This window comes from Canis lupus, chromosome 16 (assembly GCF_003254725.2).
Source record: "Canis lupus dingo isolate Sandy chromosome 16, ASM325472v2, whole genome shotgun sequence".
Taxonomy (NCBI): domain Eukaryota; kingdom Metazoa; phylum Chordata; class Mammalia; order Carnivora; family Canidae; genus Canis; species Canis lupus.
This window is the reverse complement of record NC_064258.1, coordinates 10,136,012-10,157,580: the sequence shown is the minus strand read 5'-3', so window position 1 is coordinate 10,157,580 and position 21,569 is coordinate 10,136,012.

The following is a 21,569-nucleotide window of genomic DNA, read 5'->3' as shown; positions in this document are numbered from 1 at the left end:
GTGAATGAAGTCAGTCAGAGAAAAACAATTATATGGTTTCACTCATATGTGGAATATTAGAAAGAGCACAGAGGATCACAGGAGAAGGGAGGGTAAAAATGAATAAGAAGTCATCAGAGAGGGAGAAAAAGCATGAGAGACCCTTAACTATAGGAAACAAACTGAGGGTCACTGGAGGGGAGATGGGTGGGGGAGTAGGGTAATTGGGGGATGGGCATTAAAGAGGGCACATGATGTGATGAGCACAGGTTGATATACACAACTGATAAATTATTGAACACTACATCTGAAACTAATGATGTACTATATGCTGGCTAGTTGAATTTAAATTTAAAAAATGAAAAAAAGGGATGCCTGGGTGGCTCAGTGGTTGAGTCTCTGCCTTCAGCTCAGGATATGATCCTGCAGGGCCTGGGATCAAGTCCCACATCAGCTCCCTTGCAGGGAGCCTGCTTCTTCTTCTCCCTATGTCTCTGCCTCTCTCTCTCTCTGTGTCTCATGCATAAATAAATAAAATATTCATTTAAAAAATAAGGGATCCCTGGGTGGCGCAGCGGTTTGGCGCCTGCCTTTGGCCCAGGGCGCGATCCTGGAGACCCAGGATCGAATCCCACATCGGGCTCCCGGTGCATGGGGCCTGCTTCTCCCTCTGCCTGTGTCTCTGCCTCTCTCTCTCTGTGACTATCATAAATTTAAAAAAATAAAAATAAAAATGAAAAAAACAACAATAACTTCAGCTTTGTTCTTTTTTCTCAAGATTTCTTTGGCTATTCAGGGTCTTTTGTGGTTCTTTTATTTTTATTTTATTTATTTATTTATTTACTTATTTATTTATTTATTTATTTATTTTTTCTTTTGTGGTTCTATACAAATTGTAGGATTGTTTATCCTAGCTCCATGAAAAATACTATTGATATTTTAATAGGGATTGCATTAAGTCTGTAGATTACTTTGGGGAGTGTGGACATTTTGACAATATTAATTCTTTCAACCCATGAACATGGCACATCTTTCCATTTGTTTGTGTCATCTTCAGTCCCTTTCATCAATGTCTTACAGTTTTTGAATAGAGGTCTTTCACCTCCTTAGTTAAGTTTATATCTAGATATCTTACTCTTTTGATGCTACTGCTAATGAGATTGTTTACTTAATTTCTCTTTCTGTCACCTTGTTATAAGTGTAAAGAGATGAAGAAACCATTTCCCAATATTTATCCAGGCTCCAGGCCAGACTTTCTTTCTACTCCATCAATCTCCTTTTAGGAAAAATTAGGTTTAAGTAAGTCTAATAAACCCAGTGGAAACAAAACATCTTCTGAGAAACTTAAGTATTCATCTAATCAGTTGACTATCAATTAATATTCTGATGAACTTTAATTACCTAAGCATTATTTTTTTCTCTTGTCTAATCTAAGGAGATTCAGAATGGTTTGTTTAATTCTTCTCTTGTAGAATCTCACTGCTAAGAGTAAATCTTTGGTATATTGAGGTTACTTCTTTTATGACAAATGTAAATAAAAACTTAGCAGCTACATATACTAAATTATCAGGAAAAAATTAATAAAAGCAAACCTAAATTAGGTCAAAAGAAGCAAATAAAGATGAAACAGATTTTAATTTGTTAAAGATTTTAAAAATTAAGGTAATAATAAAGTGGTTAAATCCAAAAGCTTATAATTTGGAGAAAAAGAGAAAAGTACTAAACCTGATAGCTCCAGAATTCTTTAGTTAAAATAGAATTCACTCAGAAAGGAGTACGTAGGAAGAGACTCATGTTCTCTTTTACATGAAATTCTAGTGCTAGGAATATACCCTTTTAAAAAATGAGAGGTGTCAAAAAGATTGATGTACAAGAATATACATTTCAATATTATTTATAAAAAATAGTGAAAAATTGGAAGAAAATAAAATGTTTCACAAGAGTGTGATTCATTTTTTATCAATAAATATTTTTAGGGGATCCCTGGGTGGCTCAGCAGTTTAGCGCCTGCCTTTGGCTCAGAGGCATGATCCCAGAGTTCCAGGATCGAGTCCCACATTGGGCTCCCTGCATGGAGCCTGCTTCTCCCTCTGCCTGTGTCTCTGCCTCTCTCTCTGTGTGTCTTTCATGGGATAAATAAATAAAATATTTAAAATAAATTAATACATAAATACACAAATAAATATTTTTAATATTTATTGTGTATTGGAAAATGCTAGGTATGGAAATTGTCAAGTAAATGCATTATGGTAAATGATTGAGCCTATTATCCAATCATTAAAATTGATTTACCTAATCAATATATACTAAAAATGAATATTTTGCTTTACTCAACAATTCTATTATTTTTTTAGAAATGTTATTTACATAAGTAATCTCTGCATCCAACATGGGGCTCCAACATACTACCTTGAAATCAAGAGTCACATGCTCTTCCAACAAAGCCAGCCAGGTGCCCCCCCAAGAATTCCATTTTGAAAAATATATCTCAAAGAAACAATCAGAAATGAATACAAATATTTATATTAAAAAATCTTTACTTACTTGTAAAATCTTATACGTTTTACTTATTGGTGTAAAAATGTGCCTATGATAGGGATTATGTGATACTTCCCTAAACAAAAATAGATTTTTTTAATGGTGTATAATTCATTTTGTGTTAATTTTTTATATGGTATAAGGGAGTTCAAATTCATTTGATTGTATGTGAATGTCCAATTGTCCCAGCACCATTTTGAAAAACCTGTTTTCTACAATAGATTATTTGGCACCCTTTTTGAAAATTAATTGATCATCATTGTATAAATTTATATCTGGACTCTCAGTTCTAGTACATTTATCTACATGTCTATCCTTATGGCAGTACCACACTGTCTTGGCTGTCAGTCTAAATATAAGAACTAAAACTGTAAAACTGTTAGAAGAAAACCTATGGATATGTTTTTGTGATCTTGGATTAGGCAAATCCTTTTCAGATATGACACTAAAATTACCAGCAACAACAACAAAAAATATGTAAATTCTTCAAAACTGAAAACATTTCTGCTGCAATGGACACATCAAGAAAGGGAAAAGATAAGTCACAGAATGAGAAAAGATATTTGTAAGTCATACATCATATAAAGCCTTGTATCCAGAATATATAAAAAGAAACTGCTATAACTCAATAATAAAAAGACAAATAATCCAGTTAAAAATGGGCAAAGTATCTGAGAGACATTTTTTCCAATGGATATATACAAATGGCCAATAAGCACCTGAAAAGATTCTCAGCATCATTATTTCTAGGGAAATGTAAATCAAAACCATTCACTCCCACTAAGATGGCTATAACAAAGTGAGAGATCGTAAGAAGTTTTGGCAAGGATGTGGAGAAACTAAATCCCTCATACATTGTTGGTGTAAATGTAAAATGGTTGAATTCCTTTGGATGATGATCTGTTAGTTCTTCAAATTGTTAAACACAGAGTTACCACATGACCCAGCAATTTTACTCTTAGATGTCTATCAAGATAAATGAAAATATACATCCACACAAAAACTTACCCACAAATATTCATATCAGCATTATTCTTAACAGCCAAAAAATGGAAACCTAAATGTGTCAGTCAATGAGTGGATAAATAAAATATGGTATGTCCATACAATGGAATATTGTTTGTCAATGAGAAGAAATGAAGTATAGCTACAATGTAAATGAACTTCAAAAATATGCTAAATGAAAGAAGTCAGTCACAAAGAGACCATGTTATATATAATTCCATTTATATGAAAGGTCCAAACTAAGCAAACCCATAGACACAAAAAAAGTAGATTAGTTACTGCATAGATCTGGTGGGGTAAATGGTCATAAAGGAACAAAGACTGGACTGAGCTTTGGTAGCCTTCTCCATTCCTACTAATTTGACTTGGTGTATAATTTTTTACTGTCCCAGCTACATATTGTTAAATATATCAACAACAACAACAAAAAAGGCTAGAAAGTAATGTAGAAGAATGTTCACAGTGATGGTAACTCTGGATAATGGAGTCATTCTTTCTAAATTTTCCTGATTATCCATTTTTAGCAGCACGTATTTTTTTCATAACCAGTAAAAACATATAAAGTTATTTCAAAATTTCATAATAGGAGACAGCAGAATTTGTCATCATTTCCTGAGGAAGTTTTCTGTATCTATGAAGCCAAGAGAGCAATCTTTCAATGTTCCTATCACAAATATTGAACCTGGCCATCTGCATGGGCTGTCTTGACCTGAAGCAGTCACCTCAAAATAAAAGCTACTTTGCCCTGAGGATTATTTTGAGAACGAGAATCAACAGGTATGGGAAGAGTTCTCTACCCCCTTTATCTGCCTGAATGCAGTACACAAATTTCCTTTTGAGGAAGGTGGCTCCAACCTTCACCAAGGAGGCTTCTTACTATTGAAGACAGGAAGTCAACAGCACAATGAGTTTGCATAAACAGCCCTAAAATAGAGCTTATGTTCCATTAGTTCCACCATATATTTCCTAGTAATTTTCCTACCATTTATCATCACTTGAAGCCCACAACGTTTTTCCTTTGTTAAAGGGGTATAGGAGTTGATGAGTCTAACCACTTCTCTGAGTTTCATATCTTTCCTGTGAACATCTGTGCATGTAAATATTAATAAAAAGTGTGCACCTTTATGCCTATTAATCTGTCTTTTGTTAGTTCAATTTGCAAGGTTCCAGAAATAAATTTAAAAGGTAGAGGAAAAGTTTTTCCTTTCAGGAAGTCCCTTGGGTTTTTTTTTTTTAATTTTTATTTATTTATGATAGTTACAGAGAGAGAGAGGGAGGCAGAGACACAGGCAGAGGGAGAAGCAGGCTCCATGCACCGGGAGCCCGATGTGGGATTCGATCCTGGGTCTCCAGGATCACGCCCTGGGCCAAAGGCAGGCGCCAAACCGCTGCGCCACCCAGGGATCCCTCCCTTGGGTTTTTAAAAATTTGTATATATTTAGTTTTATTTGCATAAAAATATTTTAAGAACTAAAATTTCATCGACACTGGTTTTTATGACTTTCATTTATCTAGTCTTGCATACAATTCATTGCATTTTTATGTGTGCTGTTTCTCCATCAACTAGATTCCAAGCTTGAATCTTGGAAATCTTGGAAAAGATGCTCAGCATCATTATTTCTAGGGAAATGTAAATCAAATGTACAAGCTTGAGGGAAAGATTATGTCATAAAATAATATGGATGCTCTAATTCCCCTAAAATAGTCCTTTACACAGTGCAGGTAATCAATAAGCAATTTTTAGACCCTTCTATTATAAAACCTTTTTTAGTAGCAAAAAAGCATGCATTGAAAGTTTTTTTACATAAGTATCTTTACCAATTATTTGGTTCTATAGCTCATTTTTCCTGTGGTATATCACTGTTAATAAATCATTGTTTTGTTTTTATAGCTTATTTTTAAATTGCTTTTGAAGTTTTGTTTTTTTATAAAAATCATCCTATATTCTACAAAAAAAATGATACACTTAAAGTGCAAATGTGTTTTCATTTATGGTACATCTTTCTTGTATCTTATCTTTCCATATCTCATTTATCCAAGCTTGGATTTGAGTAGATTTTTCTAGTGTTTTTAGCAGAATTTTACAGCTATTAAAATCAAAAGGATTTTAACTTAACAATGACTTGTTAGGTATGTATTTAATAGTAATCAAATATCTTTAAGCAAACATGCCCAATAATTAAAATGTGCTTGGGCAAACCCCTGCCCCCCGCATATGAAAAAGATTATCTTTCATTCTGTCTTCACACTGATTATTTGATGAGATGAGGGTCCATGAGAGGTAATCCTACACTCTATCACTTGGCTAACAGAAAGGTCAACTCTCACAGATTTCTTGTGAACTATCAGATCAAGATATAGTGGAATATTTCTATCATCCTTTTCCCACTTCCTTCTCCTTGCTTTCCTTTCTCGCTCCATCCACCAGTCTGTCTCCATTCATCTCTTCTTTCAAACTATCACCAGATCAAGAGTCAATCAGAACTTCTCTGTACAAATGTTTTTAATGGATTATCAGTTGCTGGACAAAGTCCACTGTGAAAATGAAAGAAGAGGATGTTGTATGTAGTGAAGAAGAGGATATGGACTGGCAACTGGCTTGTCAAGGTGCTATTTGCCTTGCTGCTGTCATCACTCTCATGATGGACCTTCATATGAATTAATTTTGTCCATTTGCCCAAAGTCCAGGCTCACTAAAGTAACAGAAGGTATGTAAGCAACATTATCAATGTATTTAACTACAATGAGAAATTGTACAGGCAAGAGGATGGGCTATTCTGACCAGTCCAGTCCTGAATTCTTAGAGAGAAATGTGCAAGAAACTATTTTAATTGAAATTATGACACTTAGAATCAGGGCAAGAAGTGGTATGTTTTTGATACCTGTTGGCAGTAGGCTCAATAATTCAGTAACAGACTCATACTGCAATTCTTATACTGCCTAATGGATCACTCAGTAGCCATACTTCAAACAGACCCATTCTTTCTTTATATATGCCAATATTATTGATAAGATAAGAGACATATTCTTACTTTACTTGCTTCTGCACTAGGAAAAATTTTATCTCTAAGACATCTCTGGCATGCCTCTCATATCTTACATCTGACCTCATTTCATCATTTTACATTCCCAATCTCAGATTCATTTGGTTTTGTTCAGGCTACAAATATATGATATGATATGATAGCAAAAAGATTGTATATAATTAGTACCGGCTATGTACTAATTGGGCTCACTGCAAAATGAAAATGTGGAGACTCTTGTTTAAAAATTATTAATTTCAAGACAGTGACAGCAGAGCATCACACCAGGGCAGGACCCTTCTGAGCTCAGAGTCCTGAGCCACTGCTGAGGTCACACAAAAATGAAGTCAACCTACATACAAGAATCCTCAGATACAAGAGTCATAAACAATGAAATCCAGCTGCTCCCAATTTCTGTAAGTAAAGTTGTGTTAGAATGTAACTATGCCAGGATGCCTTGGGTGGCTCAGCAGTTGAGCATCTGCCTTTGGCTCAGGTCATGATCCCGTGGTCTTGGGATTGAGTCCTGCATCAGGCTCCCTGCATGGGACCTGCTTCTCCTTCTGCCTGTTTCTCTGCTTCTCTCTGTCTCTCATGAATAAATAAATAAAATCTTAAAAAAAAAAAAAAGAATGTAACCATGCCCATTGGTATTGTCTGTGGTTGTTTTTGCTCTATAATAGCAGAGTTATTTATTTATTTATTTATTCATTCATTCATTCATTCATTCATTCATTCATTCATTCGAATAGCATAGTTCTATACTCGCTACAGAGATTGTATGGCCCACAAAGACTAAAATATTCACTATCTGTTCTTTAAGAAAAAGTTTGCCAATTCCTGCTCTAGTATCTGGTGATAAACTCCTGTTTCATATTTGCTATTCAAACTGAGCACTCAGCAATCTACAGTTTGATCCACTCTCCTAAGAAACCATGTAGGGCCCATGTAGAGCCTGCAGCTATAAATCAGAAGGATCTACAAACTGAAATGCTAACAATTTCTATGGCACTGTAGGACAGCAACACCCCCTGATTCTTCATGAGGGAAGCCTGCAAAACTACCTGCTCTCTTCTATTCAGGTTTCTTGGGTACATAGGATTTCTCAACATAGAAACCCCAAGACTACATACCACTGCCAAATTCCAGTTAGGAAACTGGCACTTGCCTAGAGTCTTGTGGTTCCCTTGCATGAAGGATTGGACTTAAGAACTGCTGCTCTTCTTTGGCTTGAAATGAAAACTCTGAAATCCTTTGGCTCCATATCTGGCACTTCCACCCCACACATCAGTTCTCCAGCATTAGGTGCCCACATAATCTTAATACTTGGGCTTGGGTCCCTATCAAGAACTTTAGAGGATCTGAGATTTTGCTGTACATGATATCTAGTTAGCCTGCCATAGTTTCATGGATACTGGTAGAAGATATGAAACTCATGGGTAGGAAATGAAGGACAGTCTAGTACTCATGGCTAGCCCAGGAGTCAGGATAATAGCATTTTTGCACCATTTCCTCATATCCCAATTCCCATAGGGTGACACAAAGTTCACCTGACTAATGACACCTACATACACAGTGCATTCTTTTACAGGAAAGTTACCTAGAATTGGAAATAAGAATTTTTTTTTTACAATGCATTATAGGATCGTAAACACATGTGTCCTTTGCTATAGTAGCAAACATTTTTACTACACTAGACAGTAAGCCAACTTGCTTTTTGCTCTGAAAGGACACTATCTGTATCTTCAAAGGTAATTTGCTATATAAACATCACTGAAAGTACAGTTCAGAACGAAAGACAATCAGTGTCCTGGTTGCAAGTTGTGTAGAAATCCAGAAACTCTTGGAGAACTGTCTCTCAATCTCCCCTATTTGGACTTGATCTTTTTTTTTTTTTGAACTTGATCTTTTATGGTGATTCCTTCCACCCATCCCCATTGCTATGAGTCCCCCTTTTCCTGTGAGTGAGTTGAATCTTTGCTATGAGTGACCCCAGCTTTGATTCCTTCTCTTCTAGTTCACAGCTGTAGAGCTGGCATTTCAGAGAAATATACCTTACCCATCCTATTGCCCCAACGCCAACACAGAACTCCATTGTCTCTCTTGTTTTGTAACTTTTCAAGTAGACTTTTATCAGTCATTGTTGTCTGTACTCAAGTACCTTACTATGTTTAAAGCACTTAGCCACTCCCCCAATCCACCGTGTTCTTCTCAGTTTCCTGAAAGTTTATGTGTGTGTTGGTACACAAAAATGATGATATTAAGGTCAAGTGCCAGAGTATTCTAGCCATCATACCAAAATGTCGGGATGGCTGTTGGAATCATGCTTAGCATGTTCTGTGCAAGTAGTCTACAGTGCAAACAAGAGCGGATGAAAGGGAACAGGAAGAAGAATCAGGAACTGACTCCAAACAAAAACGCCATCCGGAGGAAACAGGATAAGCCTGTCCAGACACTGGAAACTATAATGAGGAAGGAAAAGCAATTACCAGAACAGATGGACGGAAATGGGGCAACTAACAGAGGTGGAGCCATGTTTCTTTGTGTCCTGAGATTTGGGGTGCAGAATTTGTGCTCATTTTCCATAGCCCCTGGATCTATGATGATACTAGGGGTAGATACTGAAGACATGCCTGTAAACAATCGAGGTGTTTCTTAAGCCTGTAATTCTCTGTCACTTGTGACTTCCTGCCTTTTCTTGTTGGTGTATGTTTTTATTTTAATGGGTACTAACTTGATTTATTCACTTCCCACTTGCCAAAATATTTAAAATATTTGAATTCCTAGAGAATCGTACAAATTTATGGAGATGATTGGAAAGGATATTAAAACCAGGTCTGTCCTAGAAAATACGGGACAGATGGTTGCAGGGCACTAAAAAAGAGAATTGGTAAACCAACAACACAGTATCTTATTGTCTGCTGTATTTTTTAAAAGCTTGCAGAGCGAGGCATATGTTATTGTTTCATCTCTTTTGATACAACTAAATTCCTTCAAACACATACAATTAAAAAATAATCCACTCTTGAGTAAATTGCATGTACGTGAATAAAAATGCAATCCCTTTTAGATGAATTTTGTGTTTCCCAGCTGTCCATGAGATTATTATGTATAATAAATTATATACTCTGTACTCCACATTCCATCAGAACTACAAATGAAAAGATTTAGCCACTTTTTAAATTCCCTATTGAAGGGGATCCCTGGGTGGTGCAGCGGTTTAGCGCCTGCCTTTGGCCCAGGGCGCCATCCTGGAGACTCCGGCTCAAATCCCACATCGGGCTCCCGGTGCATGGAGCCTGCTTCTCCGTCTGCCTGTGTCTCTGCCTCTCTCTGTGTGACTATCATAAATAAATAAATTAATTAATTAAAAAAAATAAATTCTCTATTGAAGTAAAGCCCTAATTATTCATCAGCTATAAAAACTTTATAACCACTAAATATCTTGAGGTATTTGGGAGCATAAACTAACCCTGATTTTAATGGTTTATGCACCTAATTGCCTTAACAAAGAGCACTTTTTCATTCATACTCTAAATATCAACTAGAATCATTGAAATTTAAAGTTGAGGAATATTTGGATATTAAATATTTAATTTTAATTTCAATATTTAAATTTCTCAGGGTAAATAAGAAACTGAGACTCTGTGACTGCCCAAGCATTAAATTCCCAAAAGATCCATTCAGCTAGGGATGCCTGGGTGGCTCAGTGGTTGAACATCTGCCTTTGGCTCAGGGCATGATCCCAGAGCCCTGGGATTGAGTCCCGTATCAGGCTCCCCACAGGGACCCTGCTTCTCTCTGCCCGTGTCTCTGCCTCTCTCTGTATGTCTCTCATGAATAAATAAATAAATAAATTTTTAAAAAGATTTTATTTATTTATTCATGAGACACAGAGAAAGAGAGAGAGAGAGAGAGGCAGAGACACAGGCAGAGGGAGAAGCAGGCTCCATACAGGGAGCCCGATATGGGACTCGATCCCGGGATTCCAGGTTGATGCCCTGGGCCAAAGGCAGGTGCTAAACCACTGAGCCATCCAGGTGTCCCTGAATAAAATATATATATATATATATATATATATATATATATATATATATATATATATAAAAGATCCACTCAGCTAGAAGTGCATTAAAACCACCTATTCAAGCACTTGAGGGCACATGCTCTTTCTACAACATGCAGACTTTTCTGTGATTCTCATAAGGAGTTGCTTTTAAATGTATTCAGTTAAATAGTGCCTGAACTTATTTTTGTATATCTCTCATCATCTGACCAGTGGACATTTCTTTTTTACTCAATTCTTTTTTTTTACTCAATTTTTTTATTCTAGTATGAGTATACATTGCAAAATGATCACCACAATAATTCTAGTTAACAACCATCACCATAGTTATAATTTTTTTCTTGTAATGAGAACATCTAAGATCTACTCTATTAGCATCTTTCAAATATATAATACATTATCAACTATAGTCACCATGCCATACATTACAGCCCCATGAATTATTTTTCTATAACTAGAAGTTTGATCCCCTTCGCCTGTTTCACTCATCCCTCACACCCCAACTCCCCACCTCCTGGCAGCCATGGATCTATTGTCTGTATCTATTACATCGGTTTTGTTTTTTGGTCTGTTTGTTTAGGTACTACATGCTTGTGAGATCATATGGTATTTGTCTTTCTCTGTCTGACTTACTTAGGAGAACGCCCTCAAAGTCGATCCATGTTGTCACAAATGGGAAGATTTCCTTCTTTTCTTATGATTAAATAATATCCCATTGTATGTATGTACTACATTTAGTTATTCTAGGATTTTATTTGGTATTACTATTTCAGATGAATATTTTAACTTTTAATCATTCTTATAGTAAGAAATAGCCTTTTTTTCTTTGGGGGTAAGTCTGTTTTTCAAGTCAAAATGTGGGAAGCTGAAGCACCAAATTGAACATAAGTTAAAACTTAAATTTTACCATACTATGTTATGTGGCCAAAGACCTCTGATGGCTTTTCAAGGTCTTCATGGACGTTGGTGAAAAAAACCTCCATAGCAAATGAATTTTATTACTTATCTTTATAATGTCTTCGCTTAGGGTGTTTCTGGAATGCTCATGAGCCTGAAATACTTAGAAATGTCCATCTGGGGATCCCTGGGTGGCCAGAGGTTTGGCGCCTGCCTTTGGCCCAGGGCGCGATCCTGGAGACCCGGGATCGAATCCCACGTCGGGCTCTCGGTGCATGGAGCCTGCTTCTCCCTCTGCCTGTGTCTCTGCCTCTCTCTCTCTCTCTCTGTGACTATCATAAATAAATAAAAAAAAAATGTCCATCTGGTTATGTTTTATCATATTTTCCTCTTTTTATTATTCTTATTAAATTAAGTGCCCTGGATATCTTATTGTTGGTTCTGTTGTTTTTAGGATCACAAATCCCTCTGTGGAATCTTTTGCAAATAAAATCTCTTCTTTATGTAGAAGGAATTCTAACAGGAGGAAAGTCTCAGCTCCTCTGTATTGACAGCTTTCTTTGTTGCCAAGCCAGGCTTTGCTGCCACTTTCAACGTGTGAGCTTTTCCCTAAGGATTCCACTATGCATATTTTCAAGTACTACTCTGTGCTCATATTGCTATTATAAAGTGCAATTGTGTCTGTCTTCCATTAGCGGTTTTTTGGTTTTGTTTAGTTTTGAGGAAACTCCATACTGTTTTCCATAGAGGCTGCACTAGTTTACATTCCTACCAATAGTGTAAAGTGTTCCCTTTTCCCCACATTCTCAAAAACTCCTATTATTATTTCGTTATTTGGTTTTTTTTTTTTTTTTGCTTTTGTTTTGATAACAGCCATCCCAATGTATGAGGTAATATTTCATTATGGTTTTGATTTGAGTTTCCCTGATCAGTTGATTATGTGAGGACGTTTTCATATACCTGTTGGCCATCTGTATCTCTCTTTGAAGAAATATCTAGTCAATTCCTTTGTCCATTTTTAAAATCATTTATTTGATTTTGTTTTTGCTATATTTTGAATATTAATCCTTTACCACATATATGGTTTGGAAGTACTTTCTCCTGTTCTGTAGGTTTTAATTTGTATTGATTTTTATTTGTATTAATTGTTTTTATTTGTATATTGTTTTATTTGTATTGTTTCCTTTGCCATGTAGAAAATTTTTAGTTTGTATTAATTATTTTGTATTTGTATTTTATTTGTATTAATTGTTTCCTTTGCCATGCAGAAACTTTTAGTTTGTGACACCTAGGTGGCTCAGTGGTTGAGTATCTGGAATTGTCTCAGGTCATGATCCTGGGGTCCCAGGACTGAGTCCCTCATTGCGCTCCTGCATGGAGCTCTCTCTCTCTGTGTCCCTCATGAGTAAATAAATAAAATCTTAAAAAAAAAAAAAAAGTTTTCGTTTGATGTCATTCCACTTAATCCATTTTTGCTTTTGTTGCCTGTGTTTTCATGGCATATCCAGAAATCATGGCCATGGCTATTGTCAAGAAGTCTTTTCTCTGTGTTTTCTCCTAGGGTTTTATGTTTAAGTCTTTAATCCAATTTGAGTTGATTTTTGTGTGCATAGAGTAAGATAAGGGTCCAGTTGTCTTCTATTAGCATTTTCTCTGTGGTCCTTAAACTAAAAATTCTTGTTATAATGGCCCTAAGTAAGCTGTGGGATATTATATTGATATTATTTATAGATGATCTTTCCTCCAAAGCCATTTGCTCTTCATCAGATTTTTTTTATGCTAGTTACATTTTTGTATCAGTTGGTTCATATTAAACATTTATACATTTACCCTCCTTTTCTCTTTCCAAATATTTCCTTATTATCATTGGCTAAGATCAGGTGTTATTTTTATTTTATAAATCATGCATTTTTTAAAAAATTTTTATTTATTTATGATAGTCACAGAGAGAGAGAGAGAGAGGCAGAGACATAGGCAGAGGGAGAAGCAGGCTCCATGCACCGGGAGCCCGATGTGGGATTAGATCCCGGGTCTCCAGGATCACGCCCTGGGCCAAAGGCAGGCGCTAAACTGCTGCGCCACCCAGGGATCCCAATCATACATTTTTTTAAAAAGTCAAATATATAGAGAGTCTTTGATAAAACTTTGCATTAATTTTGGTTAATAACCAAAACAATCATGGTAAAACAGACATAAGATTTATCATTTTATTCACTTTTTTAAAAGATTTACTTATTTATTTTAGAGAGGTGGGGAGGGGCAGAGAGAGAGAGGAGGGAAACAGAGTCTTAAGCAGACTCCATTCTGAGGGCAGAGCCCAGCATGGGCTGAGATCACAATCTGAGATAAAACCAAGTCAGATGTTTAACCAACTGCACCACCCAGGTGCCCCACAATTTCATTCATTTTTAAGCATACAATTCAGAGACAACAAGTACATTCACAATGCTGTACAACCATCACTGATTAACTTTTAAAAAGATAATAGTGATACCGTTTGTTGAACTTCTTCCATATGTACTTATTTCACTCATATTTCAAAATTCCTATGAAATCATAATTGGTCACCTACCTAAGGTTATGTGACTTGAAGATGGCAGAATGGGTTCTAGGCCATGTCTTTCTGACTAGTTCAAAATCCTGTTTTTTTTTAATTTGTATGTGTATAAGTTTAAATTTTGTATTAATGTGGGAGATAAACATTAAAGAGTGCACTTGATGTAATGAGCATTGGGTGTTATATGCATCTGATGAATCACTAAATTCTACCCCAAAATTAATAATACACTATGTTAATTAACTTGAATTTAAATAAAACCAATAAATAAATAAATAAATTGTATTAATGTAATGCAAGCACACAGTTGAAAAATCAAATAAAAAAGAAAATGATATTTTTTTTAAGTTTTCTTTTTTTTGAAGATTTTATTTATTTATTCATGAGAGACAGAGAGAGAGAGAAAGAGGCAGAGACAGAGGCAGGGGGAGAAGCAGGCTCCATGCAGGGAGCCTGACGTGGGACTCAATCCTGGGTCTCCAGGATCAGGCCCTACACTGAAGGCGGCACTAAACCACTGAGCCACCCGGGCTGCCCAGAAAATGATAATATTAATGGAGGAAATAAATGGAATAATTTGTTGATAGCCTAAAGTAAGATAAGATGTTCCTCTTAAATAAGATACAAAAGCAAAGGACAAAAAAAGTGATATACTGATAAATCTGACTACACTAAAAAATTTTAATATCTGTATGATTAAAAAAAAATACCAGAAACAAAGCTAAAGAAATAGAAAATGTTGTACTGTATATAACCAGTAAAGGTTTATAAGCCAGAATATATATATTCATATATGTATATATGTATGAATATGTTTATATGAGTATAAACATATTCATATTCCTATGTCAATAGGAAAAGAAAAACAACTTAATTAGAAAGTAAGCAAATGATATGAACAAACAATTCATAGGAGATAAGATACAAATAGTCAATAAACATATGAGAAGATGTTAAACCTCACTGGTAATCAGGGAAACATATGAAATGTATTCTTAACACAAGAATGAAATGTCATTTTCTATCAACATATTGGTAAACATTACGAAGTTGACCATATTAGTTTTGGTGAGGTTATAGCAAAGTGGGTGTTCTCCTGCACTGATGGTGAAGGTGAAATTGGTCAGTCAACTTTGAGTGTAATTTGAAAATTCATATACCACATGACCCAGCAGTTCCATTTCTATGTATGTATGCTAGAAAAGCACTAACACACGTGGGAAAACTCATAAAAAGCCAATCATTGTGGGGTGCCTGGGTGGCTCAGTTGATTAAGCATCCGACTCCTGATTTAGGCTCAGGTCATGATCTCAGGGTTGTGAAATCGAGCCTCACTCGGCTGCACACCGGGTGTGGAATCTGCTTAAGATTCTCTCTGCCACTCCCTCTGCCTCTCCTTTATAAAAGAAAAAAAAAAGCAATTGTTGTATCATTTTTACAATAAAACATGAAAAACAAGTAACATCTGAAAGAGGAATGACTAAATAAACTGTAGCTGTATTATGCAATATTATGCAGAATTTAAAAAGAAGGTAGTTTTGGAGCACCTGAGTGGCTCAGTAGGTTGAGCATCTGACTCTTGATTTTTGGTTCATGTCATGATCTCAGGGTCATGGGATTGGCCTCACATCAGGTCCCACCCTCAGCCCGGAGTCTGCTTATTCCTCTCCTTCGCTCCTCCCTGCACTTGTGCTCTCTCTTCTAAAATAAATAAATAAAATCTTTAAAAATAAAAATAAAAAGGAGGTAGTTTTATATATATTAGGCAGCATTCATACCAGTTTACACAGGATAGCCCCAGTTTATACTGAATCTCCTAAAATTTCCTCATTGGATAGATCTCCAACCTATTTTTTGGATGGGGGAGAAAAAAAAACCAAACAGGAAACCTAAAGACACAGAATAGTGGATTGGTTTTACAACAAACTGGGTGGCCTAAAATGACACAAATTTATCGTCTTGTAGTTCTAGGGACTAGAAGTTCAAAATCAAGATGTGAGCAAAGTCATGCTCCTTCTGAAAACTATAAGGGAATCCTACTTCCTCCTAGGAGAATACTCTTCCTAACTTTTGGCAGCTCCAGGTGTTCTTTTGCCCTGGCAGCATGACTTCTGTCCTCCATCTTCACATGACATTCTCCCCATGTCTGTGCAAATTTCCCTCTTTATAAAGACACCATTCATACTTCAATAAAAAAATAAACATTTCTACCTCTTAGTTCCATTTCCAGAGGAAACCACTTTTTCACTGTTAGGTCTTTCTCTTACTACTTATCATTTGCTGATTTAAATAACATGCTTAAAGGAGATAGATTAATTTCTACCTTGTAACATCATTGAGAGGAGCAAGTGAATTATTACATGTCAAGAACTTAGAACTCTGCGTGGCACATTAATACTTAATATAGGTTGGCTATTAGTATTTTCATTATACCATTGTTTTGTCATTTATCAATTTTAGACATTACTTATTGACTTCAGCAGTGATAAATGAGGATGTAGAGCTCTTATATCACCCCTCTCTTCTCTCTCATCATCTCAATTGCTTAATCTTTTCAACCACTGATTAACTCAGTTTGAAGATTTCCAAGTTGATCTAATTTTCCCTTTGGTTTGGCTTCAAACTCACCAGTGTCTAACAGGCTCTTGTCAGAATTACTGCCCTAAAATTTGAAAGAGAATCTGGTTGTCTTGACTGTGGAGAAGTGGTTTTTAATTTCTTACTGTAGCTTGCTCTTTTTTGGCCTTTTCTTTCACAAACTGAACTAGGCTATTCCTGGGCTTCTATTCTGTTCCCCTTCAGCTTCTAAAGATCTAGTTACAGAGTACCGACCTAGATGATATTGTCAATAATACATATTTGTTACATAGGGAATATAATCAATAACACAGTAATAACTTCGTATGGTGATGGGTAGTACCTAGGCTTATTGTGGGATCATACCAAAATGTATAAAAATATGGAATCACTATGATGCACCCCTGAAACTCTCTCTCTCTCTGTGTGACTATCATAAATAAATAAATTAAAACCTTTAAAAAAAAAAAAGGAAATATTTGTTGATGGGTTGAAGGCTCTTCTATTATTGTTTTGTAATGTATGTGCTGTAATGACATATTTTAGTTTTACCAAGTTAAAACTGAATTCAGAGAAAACCTACTCAGAAGACACATATCATTTTTTTAAAGATTTATTTATTTATTCATGGAGACACATAGAGAGAGACAGAGACACAGGCAGAGGGAGAAGCAGGCTCCATGCAGGGAGCCTGACATGGGACTTAATCCCAAATCTCCAGGATCACACCCTGAGCTGAAGGTGGCACTAAACTGCTAAGCCACTGGGGCTGTCCCCACATATCATTTCATCTTCCTATTAGCTTCTGAATGAATTTGGTGCCATCAAATTAAATGTTTATTTTATTTATTTTATTTATTTATTATTTATTCATGAAAGACACAGAAAAAGAGGCAGAGACATAGGCAGAGGGAAAAGCAGGCTCCCTAGTGGGTAGCCTGATGCAGGACTTGATCCCAGGACCCTGGGATTACCACATGAGCCAATGTCAGATGCTCAACCACTGAGCCACCCAGGTGCCCCTTTTGGGTTATAACTTTACATATGACTTTATTTACAACTACCATAATCCTGTCAGGACTACTCTGCTTCCATGTTAAATTTCTGGATCAAGAATGGACAAAAGCCCTTTCTGGTTACCGTCAAATAGAGTTGAAAAGGATTAAAAATTTTTAAATGATTACACAAAGGAAATAAACATAGAATACAAGGAAGATCAAAGATCTGGCTGGCAGAGAAGAAATGTCATATTTTGCAAGCCACAGTTTCATATTCATTTTGCCTCCCATCTGAAAGATTGATTTTCCCCTAAATGAACAGAATTGAGTTACCTTATAACAGCCTCTCATACATGAAGTAATCTTGCCCGTACTAAAGTTCTAGTAATATAATGTTACAATGTGTGATAATATAATGATCACATATAGAATGACCTACAAAGAGTAAGAGGAAGATTGTTCTTTCACTGTGCATATCTCAAGTCAAATGAACAGCACCAAGCTAAGAAAGACACACAGGATGATGAAGAGACTTTGCTTTCTGTGGGGCTGAAATCACTGACATCTTCCTCCATCAAACAAAGAAGTGAGGGTAGGGGAGAAGGAGTTGGTGCAGAAGAAATAGCACTTGACTAAGTACTACATTACCTGGGTTTGACTAGACAGTCTTTGAATTTTTCAAGGAGAACTCTTTCTCCTTCAGAAGTCAACTTTTCGGAATCTCAGTTTCCTTATCTGAAAAATAGGCAGTGCTAATATTTTACCTCTCAGGGTTGTTCAAATAATTGGCAAGGCAACAGCTTATTGCAAGCATAGTCAAAGTTACCTTCAGTCTTGCTCAAGTCACTGGGTGATATGCTATACGTTGGCAAACTGAACTCCAATAAAAAAAAATAATTAAAAAAAACCTTGCTCAAGAGAATTTGAAGAAGGTCAGTTCATAGATTTCTTTCATAGACAGTTTTTTCTAACAAGAATAGTGGGTAGATAACCTTTTTAGACTAAGTACCAGGAAAATATCTGGACGCAAGTTATTAGACTTCTCATGTGCAAGTTACTCTTTACAACACCATGTGGGAAAATCTAATGTTTATAAGAGCTCCTTATTTTAAAACATTTTATTGTGGTTTAAGTATATACAAAATAAGAGAGAATAATATAATGACCTAGTACCTATCACCTTGATTCAAAAGGTATCAACATATCACCAATCTTATTCATATATACTCCTGTATACTCCCCCTTCCAAACTGGGTTGCTTATTTATTTATTTATTTATTTATTTTACTAATTTCTTTCAAACTGATCATTTTAAAGTAAATTCCAAATTTCATCTATGGATATATAGAAGATCAGAATATGCCACCCAAAATATGCCACTCTTGGCATAAGGATTATTTTGAGCTGAAGGCAATGGAGAAAAAGCAGACACAGGATGAGCTTTCTGCTATCCCCCTACCTTCCTGAAATGATCATAAATCCTCTTTTGGAAGGTGCATGCCCCTTTCCCATACCAGAAGAGAATAACAACCTTGTGACATGAGAGGAGAGGGCACCAAGAAAGAGTTTACACAAACTTTGCTAACTAGCCTTTATTTACCACTAGTTCCCTCCATATGCTTGCCTTCCTACAATTTGCCACCTCTTGAAGCTTAAAGTCTCTTTCCTGTATCTTGTCACTCTTTTAATTTTTCCTCTTGTGCCAAAATGGTATAAATGTCTCCAAGCTTCTCTTCTATGAAGTCCCCTCATGCTGTGCAAATCTCTTAATATCAAATAAATGTGTGTGCCTTTTGTCATGTTAATCTGTCTGTTGTCAGTTTATTTTGCAGATCCAGCTGGAGAATCTAAGAGCATAGAGGGAAATTATTCACCCCTACAGAACTTGAGTTTGTATTTCTAAGATCTCTTCTCTCTCTCTCTCTCCCCTTCAATATCACTAAGAAACATTTACAATACTTCTTTATATCATTAAGTAATATAATATCCAGCCAGGTTACAATTTATCTCATCATGTTTGATTTTTACAATTGTTTTGTTCTACAGGATACAAAAAAGTTTTTCCCATTGCACATGATTGACATATTTCTTAGGTTTCTTTTAACTATAGTCTCCCTTTCTCTCTCTCTCTCTCTCTCTGTCATGTTGTTGTAGATGTTGAAGAACCCAGGTTATTTGTATTTTTTTAAGGATTTTATTTATCCATGAGAGACACACAGAGAGAGGCAGAGACATAGGCAGAGGGAGAAGCAGGCTCCCTAAGGGATCCCGGAATTACCACCTGAGCCCAAGGCAGATGCTCAACCACTGAGCCACCCAGGTATCCCAGTTATTTGTATTTGTATAAAATTTCCCTTTTTCTGAATTTTGCTAGTTGCATCTCCCCTCTCTCCTTCCTGCAATGTTCTTCCAACAAACGGCAAGCACCTGTTAATAAAGGTCCTAAATTAAAAAAAATTTTTTGAGACACCTTTACTTCCCTTAAACAGTAAAATGTTTCATAAATTATTTAAAGAATCATATAGAAGATAAACTTATAGTTATGCATAGTTCCAATGTTTTAAAGAAGATATAATTTAGAGAGTAAGAAGAGACAAGCAGGATAGAGATGATTAACAAAATCAGGAGATTAGTTACTGGATCTATTACTTTACCCAACACCATTACTAATGCTTTGACTTCCTCCCCTTTTATTCCCTATTTATTTATTTATATTTATTTTAATAAACTTTCATTTTTAGAGCAGTCTTAGGTTCACAGCAAAATTGAGTGGAATGTACAGAGATTTCCCATATACTCCCTACTCTCACACATATATAGCTTCCCCCACTATCACCACTCCCTACCAGAGTGGTACATTTATTACAACTGATGAACCTGTAATGACACAGCATTATCATTCAAAGTCCATAGTTGACATTAGGGGATGCTCTGGGTTGCTTTGCATTTTTACATAGAAAATCTGTTGCCTAGTATTGTCTAGAGTCTTAGAAAAGCAGAAAAACACCTAGAAGAAAATGAAAATCACCTGCACTCTCACTCAGGAAAAAAACAGTGAAATATAAACTTCTGGTATATAGACTTTCAGGTCTTTCCTTCCTTCCTTCTTTCCTTCTTCCTCTTTTTGTTTGTCTTTTGAAACTTAGTATTTCACCTATTGACAAGAGAATATTTAAAGGCTACATAGCATTTTATTACATGATCACAACACATTTTATTTAAGCAAACTTAGTACTGGTTTATGGGTTATTTCTACTTGTTTGGCTATCATAACTATTGCTATGATTTAAAAAAAAAAACTGTACATATGCAATTATTTAAATTTGTGCATCCCGTTCCATAAAATAAAGTTTAAGAGTAGAATTTTGAGGTCATATGTCTACATGCAATTAAAATTTTTGCTGTGGGGTGCCTGGCTAGCTCAGTCAGAAAAGTATGTGACTCTTAACCTCAGGGCCATGAGTTTGAGCCCCACATCAGGTGTAGACATTACTTAAGTGAATAAATAAATGAATAACTTAACAAAAGGATTTTTGCTACATATTTCAAATTGAACTGATTTATACTTTCACCAGCACACTCATACTTTTATAGTACTACGCTTTTATAAAAAGAAATGGCAGATAGCACCTTCTGGTCATGCAGTCTAGAGAAGCTAAATGAATATACTTTTCCAATTCTAAGGAACAAATGCTCACCAGTATGAGGGTCAACCTGGATTTGTTCATTGTAAAGTTTAGAACAAGAGTACACTTGAAGCTCTGAAAAGTTCTGAAATCAACTATTCTGATAGAAAGCAAGACTTCAAATTGCATATTTTATTACCAAATCTCATTTGGAGTGATTCCATTCAAATATTTATGAGCAATGAATAATGAATTGAATGTAATGAATAGTTATTTCTCTTAATGATTGATACATACATGAAA